Consider the following 17797-nt stretch of genomic DNA (forward strand, 5'->3'; position numbering starts at 1 on the left):
AGAGAGAGAGAGAGAGAGACAGCAGAGCCGCAAGGCGTTATTTTTCTAAGAAATAAATTAAAACATTCTTCCTGATAAAGTTGAAATAGATAGTGGAAGGAAATACCTGAGTGGCCCCAAATCAATATTCTCCCATAAAAATGCCAGGAATGACTGTCTTAAAATTACATGCAAACGTCACGCCACAGCCTAAAATATACACACAAATCCTTGCACACATCGACCTCTACTGCCAGCTGCAATCATCCTGAACATAAACCACTAAGTACGTGTATGCGCACCAACGGAGAAATACAAACATCGAAACAAACTTAGCCACCTTCAACACACATGCAAGCACACGCGTTCACATACACTGAAAACCTTTAAATCACACACTGCTCTAAAAACGCATATTAAACTCATACAAACATATAATAAAACCATACAAACATGAATGTAGACTCTCGCGCAATCAAAACAAATCAACACACCATATGTAACCTAACAGCCGAGTTCATTTCAATCATGTGTTTTCCATTGTCTTTCTCTTCTCTGTCTCTGTCTTTGGAGGGGAGAGGAATGAATGGCTGTGCTGCTTATCAAAGCTTTTCCCCTTTTTATTTACCCCTCAGATCTGATTCTTTGCCCTCTTCCTGCTCGCTCGGCTTTCCCCTCTGTTCTTTTGGCCGTGTCTGCAGATGGCGTCTTCCCTCGCATTTTTTTTCAGGTTTTGTTCTCATTTACATATTCTAATCAGCAGATAATTTCTCATTTATGTTAATTAGTCAATAACTTCTATGTAAACACACACACACATACTGTATATGTACATGCATACATACATATATATATATATATATATATATATATATATATATATATATATATATATATATGTAAATTTATATATATACATACACATATAGACATACTAAACCCAGTCCTTCTCTACTATCATTCTAAATTCACACTTACCCTGCATTATATTGCAACTCTTTTCAATAGCCATCTCTCCTATCTCACCCTCCATTCAAGTGGACTTAGCCAAAGAGACAATACAAAAAACTCAAGTACCACCCGTATATGAGGTACATTAGTGCTTCTCCGTATGTATGTATGTATGTATGTATATGTATATGTATATGTATATATATATATATATATATGTATGTATGTATGTATATGTATATACATATATGTATGTATGTATGTATGTGTATATATATATATATATATATATATATATATATATATATATATATATATACATAATTCCATTTCTTTCAGCATTGTAGGCCACTAATCAATGACTTGCATTGAACTGAGTATAGAATTTAGGCCAAGGCCAAATACTGGGACCTACAGGTCATTCAGCGTTGAAACAGAAATTGACAGTAAAACGTTTGAAAGGTGTAACAGGAGGAAAACCTCGCAGTTGTATTATGAATCAATGGTTAGGCGAGGGTCGAAAGTAAGATGGAATAAAGAGAATATGAAAGGAGGTACAGTAAAAGGAGCAACTAATCAATGGAATTCAGAGAACGTAAGGCGAAAATTTAAGTCAGCGAGATTTTCCTTCAATTTCACACAGGATAAATAAAAAAAAGATATTATTATTATTATTATTATTATTATTATTATTATTCACAACGTACATATACTGTAATGGAACAAAATATGTTAACTCTTAGCAAGCATCTTCAGAATAGAGGTCCACTGGTCAAAAAGTTCCTAATGAAAGCAAATTAGTTACATTTCAACAAATAATCGTAATAGCACTACGACTGGCTCATTAATTTATTTTCAATTGGTGATCTTTCGTTAAAAAAGCAATCTGATAGTGAAATGGATTGTGATTAGACGTTTTAGCAAACAATAATTGTAACACAAATAATTATAATTTTTTCGTAATGTTATGCGAATTCAGTAGGGGATATTTCCTGAAGAAAGAAGTTTAAATGAAACAATAAAATGGAAGCAGACATATTGAAGGAAATAATAACTCTACTAAAAACAATTGCAGTAGCTGATAATGAGATTATCATTACTATTTGTTTTTATGAATAAGAATCTTTGTTCCCTCCTTTTCTACGTTCATTTATTCTGCACCGTGCGGAGATTCCATGTTGCGAATTCTCCGGTGTACATTATGAATAATAATAATATAACCATACCATGAGACATAAGAGTTAAGGACAAAGATAGAGCAAAGAGAAAATTACCAAGATCTAAAGCTGTAAATAGGGTTTCTATGGCAGGCTGAAGTGGAAGTAGTACCTATTACCTTGGGAGCACTAGGAGCAATCCCAGAGGACCTCAGGAGGAACCTGGGGAAGGACTGGAAACACAAACCTCTTACAAGGCTTGCTCGACAAAACTGTACTGCTGGCCACAGCAAGGATAATACACATTCGTCGAAAATGTAAAATGTATTTGTTGTTATTAGCTCTCACAACATTGCTATTTTTATAGGCTGGTATCCGAGTCTGAACTCGGGCTGCAGCCTGCCTCCTGAGGATCTGACCCCCACCACCTGTTTTATTTTTATTCCAACACTTCAGATTTTCTATGGTGCATCACTATTCTGTGATCGGGAATAATAAGTAAAAATCCACAATTATGTTTATGAGCAAAGCTGTATTTATCAAGATACAAAAATGATGAAAAATGGGACCTTTCGACCATTTGCACGACGGTCCCATCATTAATCATTTTTGTATTTTGATATATACAGCTTTGCTCATATACATAATTGTGGATTTTTACTTACTGTTTCCGATCACAGTATAGTGATGCACCATAGAAAATTTGAAGTGCTGGAATAAAAAGAAAACAGGTGGTGGGGGTAAGATCCTCAGGAGACAGGCTGCAGCCCGAGTTCAGACTCGGATACCAGCCTATAAAAATAGCAATGTTGTGAGAACTAATAACAACAAATACATTTTACATTTTCGACATATGTGTATATCAGGTGCGCATCATGTATATCATTCATCAAAATCATGAGTATTGAACTCTCAATAAATGCTACGCAGCAAAACAAAAGGTAATTATTGGATTTTTATCCAATGTACTGAAAAATTGTTATACATCTAAAATATTCCACAAACTGTAAATTTGTTAAGCTACAGCAAATCTGATCCAATAATTCTGATCAAATTACTGATATGGAAGTCAGAGCAAATGATTGACGGCGCAACCCAGGTGTTGAACTTGTATCCCTCCGTCCGCCATCTTGGAGTGTTCGGTGCAATAGGATGCATAATAAATAAACCTAAAGGTTTCGCCAAAGATCGACGTCGGCTCGGGTGATGCCATTCCGTGAGGCAGAACCTAAAAACTGCATTATCGACAACGCAAGTGTTGTGATTGATTTAAGAAATGACAAAATGTTGGGTGTTCAATTTTGACGAACTAGACCCAACTTACTTTTCAAGGGGAAGTACAACTTTATTTCCTCGCCATTATTTGTGGAGTGCAAGTTTTAGATCGTTACTTGATCCATAGTCTCCCACTTAAGAAACCCTACGAAGCGGTTTCAAAATCCCTCCCAGAAGTTGCATTGTCTGTAGATCTTTCACACTCGCCCCTTCCCTTAAAAGACCCTCAAGAAAACGAAACCACTCCCCCACCCCCGCGCCTACCCAATACCCTCGTGCTGCCCAAACGATACAAACCCATTGCCGAAAAAAGTTCAAAATCACCATCGTTTAAATGTCTCATTGTGGGACATGGGTCAAGAATCATTCTCTCTTTCTCCCTCTCTCTCTCACTGGCGCGCGCGCGCGCGTTGCATTTCAACCACAACCAGTTAACTATTATACGTACTTAAAAATAAATTTGAAAAATTCCTAGACATCCTGCCATATGAACAAAGAAGTAATGCCACACAAGAGAGGGCCTCGATGAGGTAATCACCCACATCCTGATGGATGGACTACTTGGCATGTAATTCTACAGGTAAATCTCTCTCTCTCTCTCTCTCTCTCTCTCTCTCTCTCTCTCTCTCTCTCTCTACGATTCAGTAGATATTCATTACGTCTTCTGTTCTTTAAATAATTATAGCGAGATGAAAAAACGTGGTATTTGGACATGCTGATATAAATGAACACAAGTGAAGGGCTGGCAACATCGTCCTGAAAACCAATGCTCAGAAAGCAACAGACCATAGCCGGAGTCTGTATTAAGCAGCATCATTATCACACATTAAAAATCCTTAGGATCATTTTCTCATTTCTCTCTCTCTCTGTCACACACACAGACACACACACACACACACACACACACACAACTGCATAGTACACCCAACACGGACACCAAACCACCGCCATTATTTTTTTTTTCTTGAACATGGCCGACGACATCTGGTGCACATTTGCAATGTTTACCGACATTGAATCACCCCCGACACACTCCTCTTGCCCGACGAACAGCATCGCCGAAATCAAGGTCGGGCGAAGGATGAAAAAAAGATTCAATTGCAAAAAGAGCAAGGCTGGATTGCTATAATTTAATACGACGTCATGATGGCACATGGCACGCAAGAGAGCTGTATGCATATGATGCCCCCATATTTGGGGAAGGACTTCATAAAGGAAGGGAAGGAATGGGGAGGGGAGAGAGAGAGAGAGAGAGAGAGAGAGAGAGAGAGAGAGAGAGAGAGAGAGAGAGAGAGAGAGAGAGAGAGAATACAAAAGTCATTCTAGACTCCTCAGCACAAGATACCAGTGCTGATAAAAGTTTGAAAAGGAAGAAATTTGTACCAGGATATATATATATATATATATATATATATATATATATATATATATATATATATATATATATATATATATATATATATATATATATATATATATATATATATATATATATGTGTGTATGTGTATGTGTGTATACTGTATATACATATATGTAAACATATATATAAATATGTATATATATATATATATATATATATATATATATATATATATATATATATATATATATATATATATATATATATATATATATATATATGTATTTGTGTGTGTGGAGGTGTGTTTTGTTACTAATTAGCATGTGACTTTTTTATATAGTTGAAGGATACGTGACCGTCGTCCCTATATAAAGCACGAAAGGCAGTGAACACTAACACACAACATATAAAATAAGAGCCTCTAATACCACGAACTGCCAGTGCTTGGAGGGAAGTGCTTAACCACTATTTACAAGTAAACGCCCAAAGTGTCAGTCAAAAGCGATACAATCGTTCTCTCAATTACGCAGATATACCATCCTCCACCTTTGTGCCACCTTAAGTGACGTTTTAAGAACGAGGTTGGGACCCAGCCCCTCTCTATATAAGTACAGTATGTAGGAATGTACATGGAGTTGGGTGGCGCCAGAAGTATACGGCCTTCAGGTTTCTCAGCAATTGTTTAAGGATGAAGCTGCTACCCACAAGCCCTTTCCTCTTGACCACAGCAGACGCTATTATCAGTTGAAAGCAGGATGGGCTAATGGGCAGTAGGCCAACAGCAATCTACGGACCTGCTAAACATGAGCCTAGCGCTGCACCACTCAGCCAAGGCGTCCACTTTGGGTGATTGCACCTTCCTAAGTTGGACGACAGGGTTACTGCCAATGGTTTCCCTTCGCGTTCTCTCTCTCTCTCTCTCTCTCTCTCTCTCTCTCTCTCTCTCTCTCTCTCTCTCTCTCATCATATCCTTAATGCTATCTCTCCGTCATTCACATCCTATCGTTAATAAACTCTTTCTCTGTAATCACTCGCATCATTCCTATTCCCTAAAGATACCCCATAATTTTCTGGCAAGTGACAGAAACAAGGACGCGTTCCTCTCTCCTCTCTCTCTCTCTCTCTCTCTCTCTCTCTCTCTCTCTCTCTCTCTCTCTCTCACCAACATTGAGAAGCTGCGGCAGCTTTCTGAAATGATCTTCCAAGTCAACGCAGCTCACCAATACCCGTCAAGAAAGGTGGCATCTGGCACCGTTTCAACACGATCATTTAAAAGATGGCGTAGAAGAAGAAGAAGACTAAAACCGAAAGTCTGGGGCGACACTTGGAAGAAAGTTAAATGAAATTCTGAGGAGGAGGAGTGTATATCGCATACTGATTCGAAGTGGGCTGGTAAACACAAACAGAAACAGGCATTGTGTTCGTATGAACTGTGTAGGCATATGAAGTTACTAATGATGTTGAAGTTCCCGAAAAGGAAATTATTTCATGGTTCAGTAGTTAACACAAATATGTCAGCAACCATAGACTTTTTTCTCTGGAGTCATCCTCTCATTAGGGGGAAACGCTATGGGCCTGGTGGCTTAGCGGTTATTACAATTGACAAAACACAACGGGCGTCAGGGTTCTATTCCCATACAAACAGGAGAGGGATTTACACATTATCAGCTTAATCTCAATGTGCCTCTGTTGAACTAAGCATTGAAACTATGTGACAATTTATTAAAATGAAAAATAATGAGGCTTTATAAGTGTGTGTGTGTGTGTGTGTGTATATATAGAAATATATTAGAAACTAATGGGGATTATATATATATATATATATATATATATATATATATATATATAAATATATATACATATATATATATATATATATATATATATATATATATATATATATATATATATATATATATATTATATATATATTGCCGTGTGTGTGTACACCACGTGTGTATACAATATGCAATGACGTACCTTAAAATATTATGACTTGAAAAATTAACAAAACCAATCCAAAACAATAGGAGAGAGAGAGAGAGAGAGAGAGAGAGAGAGAGAGAGAGAGAGAGAGAGAGAGTGTGTGTGTTCTTTGTCTTATAAAAACCTTCGGCGCAGTTTCTCATCTCCTTCCTTCTTCAGAAAGAAGTTTGGACCAGTGATACAGCCTATCTAAACATGAACTTCTGACAGAAGTTTCAGCAAACAAAAATAAAAATGAATGAAATAGGTTCGCCACAGTTAAAAGTTTGTGATCTGCGCAAGACGACAATGAAAACAGAAATAAACAGGATGATTACGATGACAATAAGTCTCAATAAAATTTGAGTAATACCGTTATTCTTTGAGAAGCAATAACCACAATGATGAGAAAATTACACATAGGAATTAACTAAATTCGGTATTCAACAAAATTATTGCGTATTAAATTCTTCACAAGTTCTGTCGCGTCAGTCGCTTGTGTCTCTTAAAAACATTTAATTGTCGTAATTCCATTTTCAGTCACACCTGATATCTGTTATTAATAACAATATTACTAATATTAATTAACTGCGGTCACTTAATCTTTCACATTCTTGCCAAATGGCAATATAGATAATAAGTATATGTCCTTCTGTTATTACTATTTATTTACATCAAATTCTTATTATTATCATACTCTTACTCTTCTTCACATAAAAACTGCATCTAATCTAAGACGGCAACAGGAATAACAATGCAATAGAGCTGTCATCTTTTTAATGTACTACAATTATTATCATGAGTAGATATGACCGGCTCGTGAGTCATCATCCGTGGTGATAACAATAGCCTTCATAGTAGCAGAGTTCTGCGGTATCTTTGCAGCGTCCCGGCAGGCCAGACTGTGTTTTAGTTCTACTTTTTAATTTCCATCCTTTCCCTTTGGTCTTTTTCAGGCTAGCTGTCCAACTTCTTTAACTTATATTTCCCTCCAAAATTCATCCCTCATGTTTTAGTAAATCCAGATCCAAATAATAATAATAATAATAATAATAATAATAATAATAATAATAATAATAAATAATAATAGCAGGAGTTAAGAAATTTATCACTCGACCTCAGCACTGAGAATTTATGCACTCAAGTTAAGTATACCTTAGTTTAACCAGGCCACTGAACTGATTAACAGCTCTCCTAGGGCTGGCCCGAAGGATTAGATTTATTTTACGAGGCTAAGAACCAACTGGTTACCTACAGCTAAGACGATCCCACCTAGAGCTGCAGAAATTTGTAGCAAACCTCGGCAGTCTGGTACATACGGCAATGGGATACAGAAGAGGCCCAAAGGTGATAAATAAAACATTCACTGCCTTATTCAGTGTCTCAGAAAGATCAAAAAGCTACAGCGTTATCATCATTGATCACGACTGAAATTCTAAAATTACTATAATTTCTATTTTCATGATATTTTTTAAACAAAGTAAATTTCAACTAACATTCGCATAAATAAATCAACTTAGAAGCAGACACCACAACAAGGACAACAAAAAAATTCCATTACGTTGCCCGCAATAAAACAGAAAGACCTTCCACATGAGAAAAACGGGAGAGAGAGAGAGAGAGAGAGAGAGAGAGAGAGAGAGAGAGAGAGAGAGAGAATAATAATAGTTCGCATCCATCAGCAGAAGAAGGGGAATACCAACGCTCATTGCTCCCCATAATGACACAATCAACGCAAAGGTCACTCGATGCGTTTAAACATTACGTCATCGCATCCGAGGATTTTAAAACGAGACGGGAAGAAATATAACGTGGAAAAAACACTAATATGCTTAAGGGGGAAAATGGGAAGTAAATATGACAAAAGCGTTGTGACAAAAAATAAAAGAAACAAGGGAGGAAGAGTAAGCAAAAAATCACAATATACTAAAAAGAAAAATGAAACGAGGATGTAAAGAGAAAAGACTTGAAAAAATAAGAAAAGGAAAAGGAAAACCAACATGAAAATGATTATATGGAGCGAAAATGAAAGTGGAGAAAATGGTACGAAAAACAACCATATATAAAAAGGAATCAAAGGAAAATGATATTGACAATATATATAGAGAAAAAAATTCGGATATAAAATGTAAAAAAAAAAAAAATTGAGGGAAGGAGGAGAGACAAAACCATCTTCGAAAATTAACAAATAAAAAATTCGCCGAAGATTCTTCGGCGCAATCGAGTTTTCTTTACAGCTGCCACAGCGTATAATCAAGGCCACCGAAAATAGATCTATCTTTCGGTGGCCTGGTACAATGCTGTATGAGCCGAGGCCCATGAAACCTTAACCACGGCCCGCTGGGGGCCTTTCCTAGATCACTGCCAAACGCACGATTATGGCTAACCCTAACCTTAAATAAAATAAAAACTACTGAGGCTAGAGGGCTGGAATTTGGTATGTTTGATGACTTGAGAGTGGATGATCAACATACCAATTAGCAGCCCTCTAGCCTCAGTAGTTTTTAAGATCTAAGGGCGGACAGCATAAAGTGCGGACGGACAGACAAAGCCGGCACAGTAGTTTTCTTTTGCAGAAAACTAAAAAGGAACAAAAAACCTATCAATAATGATTATCTAAAGATAAGTAACAGCCGAAGAAAAAAACAGAAAGGGAAAAAAGGATGATACAAAAAGAAAGATTAAAAGATAAAGAAAACTGTGTAAAGCCAGAAAGAAAAATGTTGCGAAACAGACCTAAGAAGATTAAAACAAGGAAATAAAAAAGAATATATGAAATACTGCTGACAGAGAGATGCAAAGAATTAGGCGAATATTCGGCGCAACTGTGGCAAGGCAAAAAAGAAATAAAAACTCCATATTTTTGCGAGTTGGCCCAATTTCGGGTTTTGGGTTTTACCACGCATCGTTTTTCGAAATAATATTAATAATAACAACAACTAATTCGTAAAGTATAAAAAGTTTTTAAAGTATGGAAGAAAATATTTATTTTTCCTAAATATAAATTTAAATATTTTGATAAAAAAAATACTAAATAATAATAATAATACTAATAATAATTTAGATTTAGATTTAAATCCAGTGAAAATCATCATATTCAATTATCAATTACATCCCATACCACTATATCAATTAGCAGCGGTAGAAGCATCTGCACTAAATTTGCTTCGCAGTGCAACCAGATACATGTACCGTACTTGATAGCGCCAGACGGCCACTGACGAGTGACATACAATACCACAACCAATTTAAAAGTCATCCAGTCTGATATAGCTGCGTTTAAATGTCCCCGTGGTATCTGCAGCATAGTACAGTCCTGATTACAGAAAGGAAGATAGAAAGAACAGCCATTAGTCTGCGAGGCAGAATGTTTGGCGAGACGGCTTGGGATTCTTGGTACTCAAGGATGTAAGGATCATTTGATACATAAAAAGCATAAGAAATAAATATAATCATTAGGTCTGGTTTCAATACTGTTAATATGCTTCGTGATGAGGAGGTCAAAACGTTTAGCAAGAAGAATCTGAAACGGCATTTCTCATATTTTGACACACGAGAAAAAACTAGTCTTCGTAACTTAAACCCTTAGCATGCAGCCTGTCATAAGCAGGTCATGACTATATGGTTCAAAAACGTCAGGCGAGGCAATCCACGAAGTGTGGACGTATGGTTTCCCAGAGACAAAAGCCACAAAACGCAGTCGATAAGCTATGTCATGCTTCCAGTCAAGGACAATACTATCATCTGACATATGGAAAGCACTTAAAAGTATCTGTCGTAAAAGAGACAAAATGATCACATTCCTGTTTTCACAGACGTTCTGTAAATCTGTTCCTAAGCTAGAAAAAGATGCCAGAGCTGGAAAGATCGCTAAAGCAATCTCGAATACGCTAGTCCCTAGTCTTGAGCTAAATTTTAACGTAATAACTTTACATGACCGCTTTTTTTCCAAAGAAAATAATACTACTATGGTCCGTACCAAACAGACTAACGAAGGATCTGAAAATTTGGAGTTTAACCACAGAAAAATACAATAACACTAAATAAAATTCAAAACTAAGTAGGGGAAAAGTTGACTAACATTAAAGCATATCCCTTGCCATCGTATACAAGCACCATTCCAAATCAACCCACACGGATTAATCTAAACACAAAACATTCCAGATCAGGAAGTAAAACAAACACTATGACAGAAACGATTAGCCTATCAGCAACACTCAGACTACTGATTAGCAAAGTATCTAAATGTTTGAAATGAGAACAAATTACTTCTTGACTTTAAGTCGATCACGTAGATTTTCCTTTAGATGAGGACAGATCTTCCTTTCCAGAAATAAAATTTTCCTTATATAATATTTAAATTTTCCAATCAGGAAACTTTTTTTTACCGAATAAATTTCCGTTTCAACGAAAATTGTATTTTCTCTTACCGAAATAAAATCTTAAGGAATAAAAAGACACATTTCAAACACAAATTTCTGATCTGAGGAAGAATACTACTCAGTTTGCAAGGACTTTTATCTTGGCTACTACTACAATGTGGAATAGTTGCCTGGTGCAGTTGTGGAATCTTCTGAGCTCCAAATATCAAAGCGAGGAGCAAACTCATTCCTGGCATCTGCTGATGTCTCCTCCATCCCAGGTGTGTCAGTCCTATCTTCTATTCCCTCACATCTATTAATTTATTACCTTTTCCTATGACTTCTCTCTCCGCAGGCAGATTTGCCGTTGATTCTGCCCATAAGGGTTTTCAGCCGAAGATTTAAAGAAAAGAAACAAATTTGCTCTCCCTCCAGAATAAACTTCTCTATCGCAGAGGATTTTCCAAAGAAGAAACACGGCCGAGAAGCCTTTAGAAGCCTTACGTTACACATCCCGAAACTTCTGCAAAGAACTGATGAAGCCTCCGCTATCTCCTACCCCCCCGCCCCACAACCCAACAGCCGGAGCTAATCCTGACATAAGTTTACGGCATTCCGAGGCAAAGATTAACAGATTGGAAACCAGGATCTCTCGCTCTCTCAATCGTGTATATATGTGTGTATATATATATATATATATATATATATATATATATATATATATATATATATATATATATATATAGAAAGAGAGAGAGAGAGATTATATATATATATATATACATATATATATATATATATATATATATATATATATATATATATATATATATATAGAGAGAGAGAGAGAGAGAGAGAGAGAGAGAGAGAGAGAGAGAGAGAGAGAGAGAGAGAGAGGAATGAAATATGTTGGGGTTAGTACACATATTAATTCGTTTTATACAGGAAATGCATACATTTACTGTATAAAATAATACTCTAAGCATTATTAGCACCTCTAGCAAACTGTTATAATTATGTACAAATAATTACCACACACCCATACACCCGTTATAACGAGAGAGAGAGAGAGAGAGAGAGAGAGAGAGAGAGAGAGATTCCCCATATTGCACACGAGACCAGACACACCATATAATTACCACGTTAAATCCAAAAGCCCAACCTGTCACATCGATGGCCCAAAAGGTACCCGTTAATCTTATGCAACCGAGACTTGGGTAAAATATATAATCTAGCAACCTGACCTGAACGTGACTCACTGACTGGAACACACACCGCTTCAGATATCGCAGTTGGCGACATTTCCTTAATAAACTTCAGAACTACAGTACAATTATCTATTATTATTATTATTATTATTATTATTATTATTATTATTATTATTATTATTATTATTATTATTCAGTAAATGAAACCTATTCATATGGAACAAGCCCACAGGGACCATTCACTTGAAATTCAATCTTCCAAAGAATATGGTGTTCATTAGGAAGAACTGAGAGGAAATGAAGGGGAAACCAGACTGAAGAGATACCACTTATTTAAAAAGAAAAAAACTACACAGATAAAAATGTACCAAAAAGCAAGAAGAATAGCATTAGGTTAGTAATGCATTGCATTTTCGCTTTAATTTCCGAAGTTCCAATTGCATGACATCATCTGGGAGCTGTTCCACAGTCCAACGGTGTGGGGAATAAAGGACCTATGGAACTGAGAAATTCGACAGTGAGGCACATTTACTGCATGTTGGTGCTGCTGTTCAGCGAATCTAGTTGCTCTCGGCAGATACAGGGGATCAGGGATACATTGTGAATGTGAAAGATCTCTGTTGAAATACAACTTATAAAAAAAAGTGACAAACAAGAGACCATTTGTCGATGGTCGAAGTCATAACTGCCCTTTGCACCCAGCTACTTTGTTCGTTGCAAATTCAATAATGAGATCTTATTTTATCCGGGCTGAGAACCTGCTAGGATGTATGAATTTCTGATTACACCATGCTAGGTGTTGAACTGAGCCTGAGAAAAATCAACTCTGCGCGTATTATTCTAATAGTACTAATTTACCTTTTACAAAATATAAGTAATTACATTCAGGATGTTCAGAAGAAACATCAAGTTTTTATACCAATCTCTTCCAGAATGTGGAATTCTTTTCATTCTTTGGTATTCCCTAATAATCCCCAGAACCATTCAACCTGTCTTGTTACAAAAAGCAAGACTGTCATCACTTAAGAGTGAAGGATACTATCTCGGTCTCTACACTTTAGGATTAGTTGCAATATAATTTTCGTTGCCAGTGAACTACTTGGGTTTGGGCATAATAGATCCTTTACCGTTATTAAGTTACGGCTCAGGATGATGATCATAAGTAATATGAAGGTGGAAGAATATGAAATAATAATATATATATATATATATATATATATATATATATATATATATATATATATATATATATATATATATATATATATATATATATATATATATATATATATAATCACTAAATCGAAATCCACGTCGGAAGGTGAGTGAAAACCGGGACTTTGAACAAGTACTTTCGTAGTTTGTTCTACATTTTCAAGTTTTCTCTCACCTTCCGAAGTGGATTTAGTGATATTCTCAAGTACGTGTTCCTTCGTGCTGCATTGAGATTAATATATATATATATATATATATATATATATATATATATATATATATATATATATATATATATATATTATAATATATTATATATATATATATACTTTATATATAGATATAGATATATATATATATATATATATATATATATATATATATATATATATATATATATATATATATATATATATATGTCTATGCATTGTGCGAACGTGGTTTTATAAACACGTTTTCTAACTTTTGCTGTACTGTAGGTCTCTTCCCTTCCTCCTCCCTATCTTTTCGGCAGTAACCAGCGCAGGTTCATCCCTGTGTATGCTCGAACCAAGAGCATGCACAGTTTAGAAAAATATATACTGTGTATACGTAGCTCTAACGTATTCACAGATTGCGGATATGTATGCGAGTATCACGCATACAACTGCGTATTCGCATTATTCATGTATGCAAACATATGCGTAAAAAGCATATAAAATCTTGCATTCGTTATCGCAGTAACAAGCGTCCAATCAAAACTAAATTGTCCGGCGAGCAATAAAGATCCATTAGGCCGATGTGACCGCTGCGAGTCAGGCAACGCAGGTACGTAAAACCAGCAACAGGTCCACACCAGCAACTACCTCACGACGAGAGAGAGAGAGAGAGAGAGAGAGAGAGAGAGAGAGAGAGAGAGAGAGAGAATTCTTTTTTTATATAAGTGGAATTCTCATGTTCATGCCAGAGGCTTAGAAGGTCTAGCTAAATGTTCGCCACTTTCGTCTTTATTACAGTCTGCGAAATGCGAACAGATTTTCGGACTCATTCCGCATCTTGGTAAAATGACGCAGGGGAAAAATGTCACCATGTCTTCTTCGTTGTGTCTGGGAGTTCAACGGTGAATCATAAATTTATATACACACATTATATAATATATATATATATATATATATATATATATATACAGTATATATATACACATATATATATATATATATATATATATATATATATATATATATATATATATATATATATAAATACAGTGAAAGAAAGCATATCCTTTAAACAGCAAAGGAAGAAATATAAATTGCCATGATATTCAAGACAAGGAAATAACCATTATGCGAAATAACAGCAGGTCTATATGGCACTTCTCAAAACGCCCGCCCATGCACACACAATCATTACATGCCTATTGCTAATCTATGATTAGTTTAAAAATGTTTGAGGTTGGTAAAACAGTCTATACATTCATCAGAGAATGTCGAAAATTCTCTATCTCTCACGTAAAGGACCTAGTTACCTAATTGCATTATGGCATTCTTATCAAGTAAAGCTTGTCATACTCGTAGGCATTTAGAAGTGACTGCAAGCGCTCAACCTTTCTGAGAAAACTGGAAAAAATTAATTAAAACGTACGCAATGGAACGAGAAACATATCCTTTTAAAATTCCAAATCTCCATTTTACCGTCAGAACTGTGAAGAATAAACCCCGTTACATATGTTTACTGCGAAAATCCCTTATTTTAAAAAAGTTATCACATTCTGAGCGTTGCATTTGAAAGCACAATTCAACACAACTTCCTCTTTGATCGCAGATAAACACTTTCTTTTCATTTCTACATTTTCTGAGGGATGCAACACCATGAATGACACACTCACGAGCGCACGCACATACAGACACACACCTACGCGGCGCGAGGAAAAAAATGAAGAGCACCGAAAAGCCCGCAAGAACCAACCGTACTCTACGGTTCCCGCACCTCAACTGAAGCCCGATTTTCGACCTCCCACAATCCCCCCTCCCAGCATGCCCCCCTACCCAAAGGTTCCTCCACACCCGGTCAACCTCAAGCCCCGCCCACCACCATCCCAATAACCCGGGGAGAGCCGTCCCACGGGCCCCTGCACCCCATCCCATCTCCTTTTAAACGCCTACTTCGCTTACGCCTTTTGCTTGTCAAACGATGCATGTACGTATGCCCATGGCCCTTTCTAGTTGGTTTGCCATGTTTGTTTTGCAGTAATGCAGTCGCGCTTTTGCGCCTAGTTTCGGCAGCAATGATACGCTACGGAAAGTGCTATTTTTTCTTTCCGTTTTTCAGAATTCGGAGCATTTGTCCGTCCTATAATAGTGGACGTTTATATTTTTTTAATGCACCGGAGAGTGGAATTTTGCTCCGATTTTTTTTTCTTTTATGATAAGCGGGCAAACAGCAAATGCATTTCCAACGTAAATTTGTTTTTTGTTCCTCTCTCTCTCTCTCTCTCTCTCTCTCTCTCTCTCTCTTTGTTATCAAATTCTCCCCGTGTTTTGCATTCAGATGTAGCATTTCCATCGAAATTTAACGAACAACATTTTCCTCCCTTTCATAATTCTAATTAAAATCTTCGTGAAAGTTTATATATTTCACAAGGTTTCCTTGCAAAAATTTATAATACTTTTCAGCGTTTTTAAGTTAAAGAGAGATTTCTTTCCACTCATGAATCTAATACATGAAAGCTAATGTTTATATGAATGTTAAACTATGTGAAGAACTGACGTATTTATAACAGCAGAAGTATCTTTTCTCAAAAGTACAGTTTACAATACAGCAGTACATATAAATACACGACAATGCATACAGTACAATACAGACGAGTATATACATATACATACACGTATATAAGAGGCACTACCATGAATTTAAAAGGCAAAAACAGTGGTTTCGAAAACCCCGAGAACGAAAACATCGTCAGTAAGAGGGATATTTTGCGGGAAAAGCAAACTAATTCTATCAGTGAAGCTTCCATCGACACGCTCTGGAGTTTTATCAGCCTCATCGGGTAATTTAAAATCAATTTTCTCCCGAATCTTTACCAAGAAAGAAATTTCGTTATTCATTTACTTTGCTTTTGCACTTTGATTTTCGTTCTCATCTGGATTCCTTAACTGACTGGATTACCTGCCGCAACAGCCTTTAATTTTCTAGTTTTAGATTAAATACTACTCAGTTTGCTAGCAGTTTTGTTTTGGCTACAACTAAAATGTGGAATAGTTTCCATAGTGCAGTTGAGGAGTCTTTTGATCTCCAAATATTTAAACGAAAAGCAAATTCATTCTTGCTTTCTCCTGACGTCTCCTGAATTCGGCTGCATCGGTTTTACTTTCTGTACCTTCGTACTAAATTATTTACCACCTTTTCCTTTAACTTCTCTCTCTCTCTCTCTGCAGGCTGACTTCCCTTTGCAGCTCTCTTGGGGTTAAAGTCTTTTGACTCTGTCCAGAAGGGTCTCAGTTGAAGATTTTAAGAAAGAAAGAAAGAAAGAAAGAAAGCTAGATGCTGGGTCATCTCAGCTGTCCCAGATTGGATGATGATCTTATAACGAATATTTCCAGATCTTGGGTGGTGCCCTTGTCGCTGTAACATAGCCCTCCAGAGTCTTTTTGTTGAGTTCGCTCGCTTAAAGATACGCTGAACATACATTTCTTTTCATTCTTACCAATATTTTAATTTAATAAGTTTATTTAATATTCATTACTTGTTATGAATTGTCTCTTTTTACTTTTACTCCTCTCTTTTTGGAGGCTCAGTTCTCTCCATTTTCAACAGCCTTGTGGCTTCCGTACAGATGTAGAATGTTCGGGAATAATAATAATAATAATAATAATAATAATAATAATAATAATAATAATAATAATAATAATAATAATAATAATAATAATAATAATAAATAGTTTCGAACATTAAACGTAACGATAAATCGTAAAGAAATCAGTAATTACAATAAGTTTAGAAAGAAATGGCAAGCCTGTTTTAATAATAATAACCCAAGCAATACAATGCTGAGAAACAGATACGCAAATTCCGAACGTTTGCAGACATGAAGAGGCTTAAGTGAGATTTCGGAGGCTGGCCAGCCAAACATGCCTTTAGAATTGCATGCCGTGGAAGAGAGAGAGAGAGAGAGAGAGAGAGAGAGAGAGAGAGAGAGAGAGAGAGAGAGAGTTCTCATATTTGAAGAGAATCATTATTACAAAAACAAGAATTTTAAAAATATTTTTTATTTCATTTCACCCTAGCACTCATATCTTATCTAGAAACTAATCGCTCAATATCACGAATAACTTTGTTTTAGC

General features: G+C 36.0%; 1 protein-coding gene across 2 annotated transcripts in view; it reads right to left on the reverse strand.

Annotated features, from left to right (window-relative positions):
• The window catches only part of LOC136836061 (SLIT-ROBO Rho GTPase-activating protein 1-like), a 797683-nt gene that overhangs the window by 684760 nt on the left and 95126 nt on the right, over nucleotides 1-17797 (reverse strand). Inside the window, exon 1 of one of the 2 annotated variants that reach the window (XM_067099978.1) lies at nucleotides 15366-15447. The exons of the other annotated variant lie outside the window; for it this stretch is intronic. The gene's annotated coding sequence lies outside the window, so the exon portion shown is untranslated. Of the gene's footprint in view, nucleotides 1-15365; nucleotides 15448-17797 lie in introns of those variants that run through there. 2 annotated transcript variants of the gene reach the window in all.

This window comes from Macrobrachium rosenbergii, chromosome 56 (genome assembly GCF_040412425.1).
Source record: "Macrobrachium rosenbergii isolate ZJJX-2024 chromosome 56, ASM4041242v1, whole genome shotgun sequence".
NCBI classification, from domain to species: domain Eukaryota; kingdom Metazoa; phylum Arthropoda; class Malacostraca; order Decapoda; family Palaemonidae; genus Macrobrachium; species Macrobrachium rosenbergii.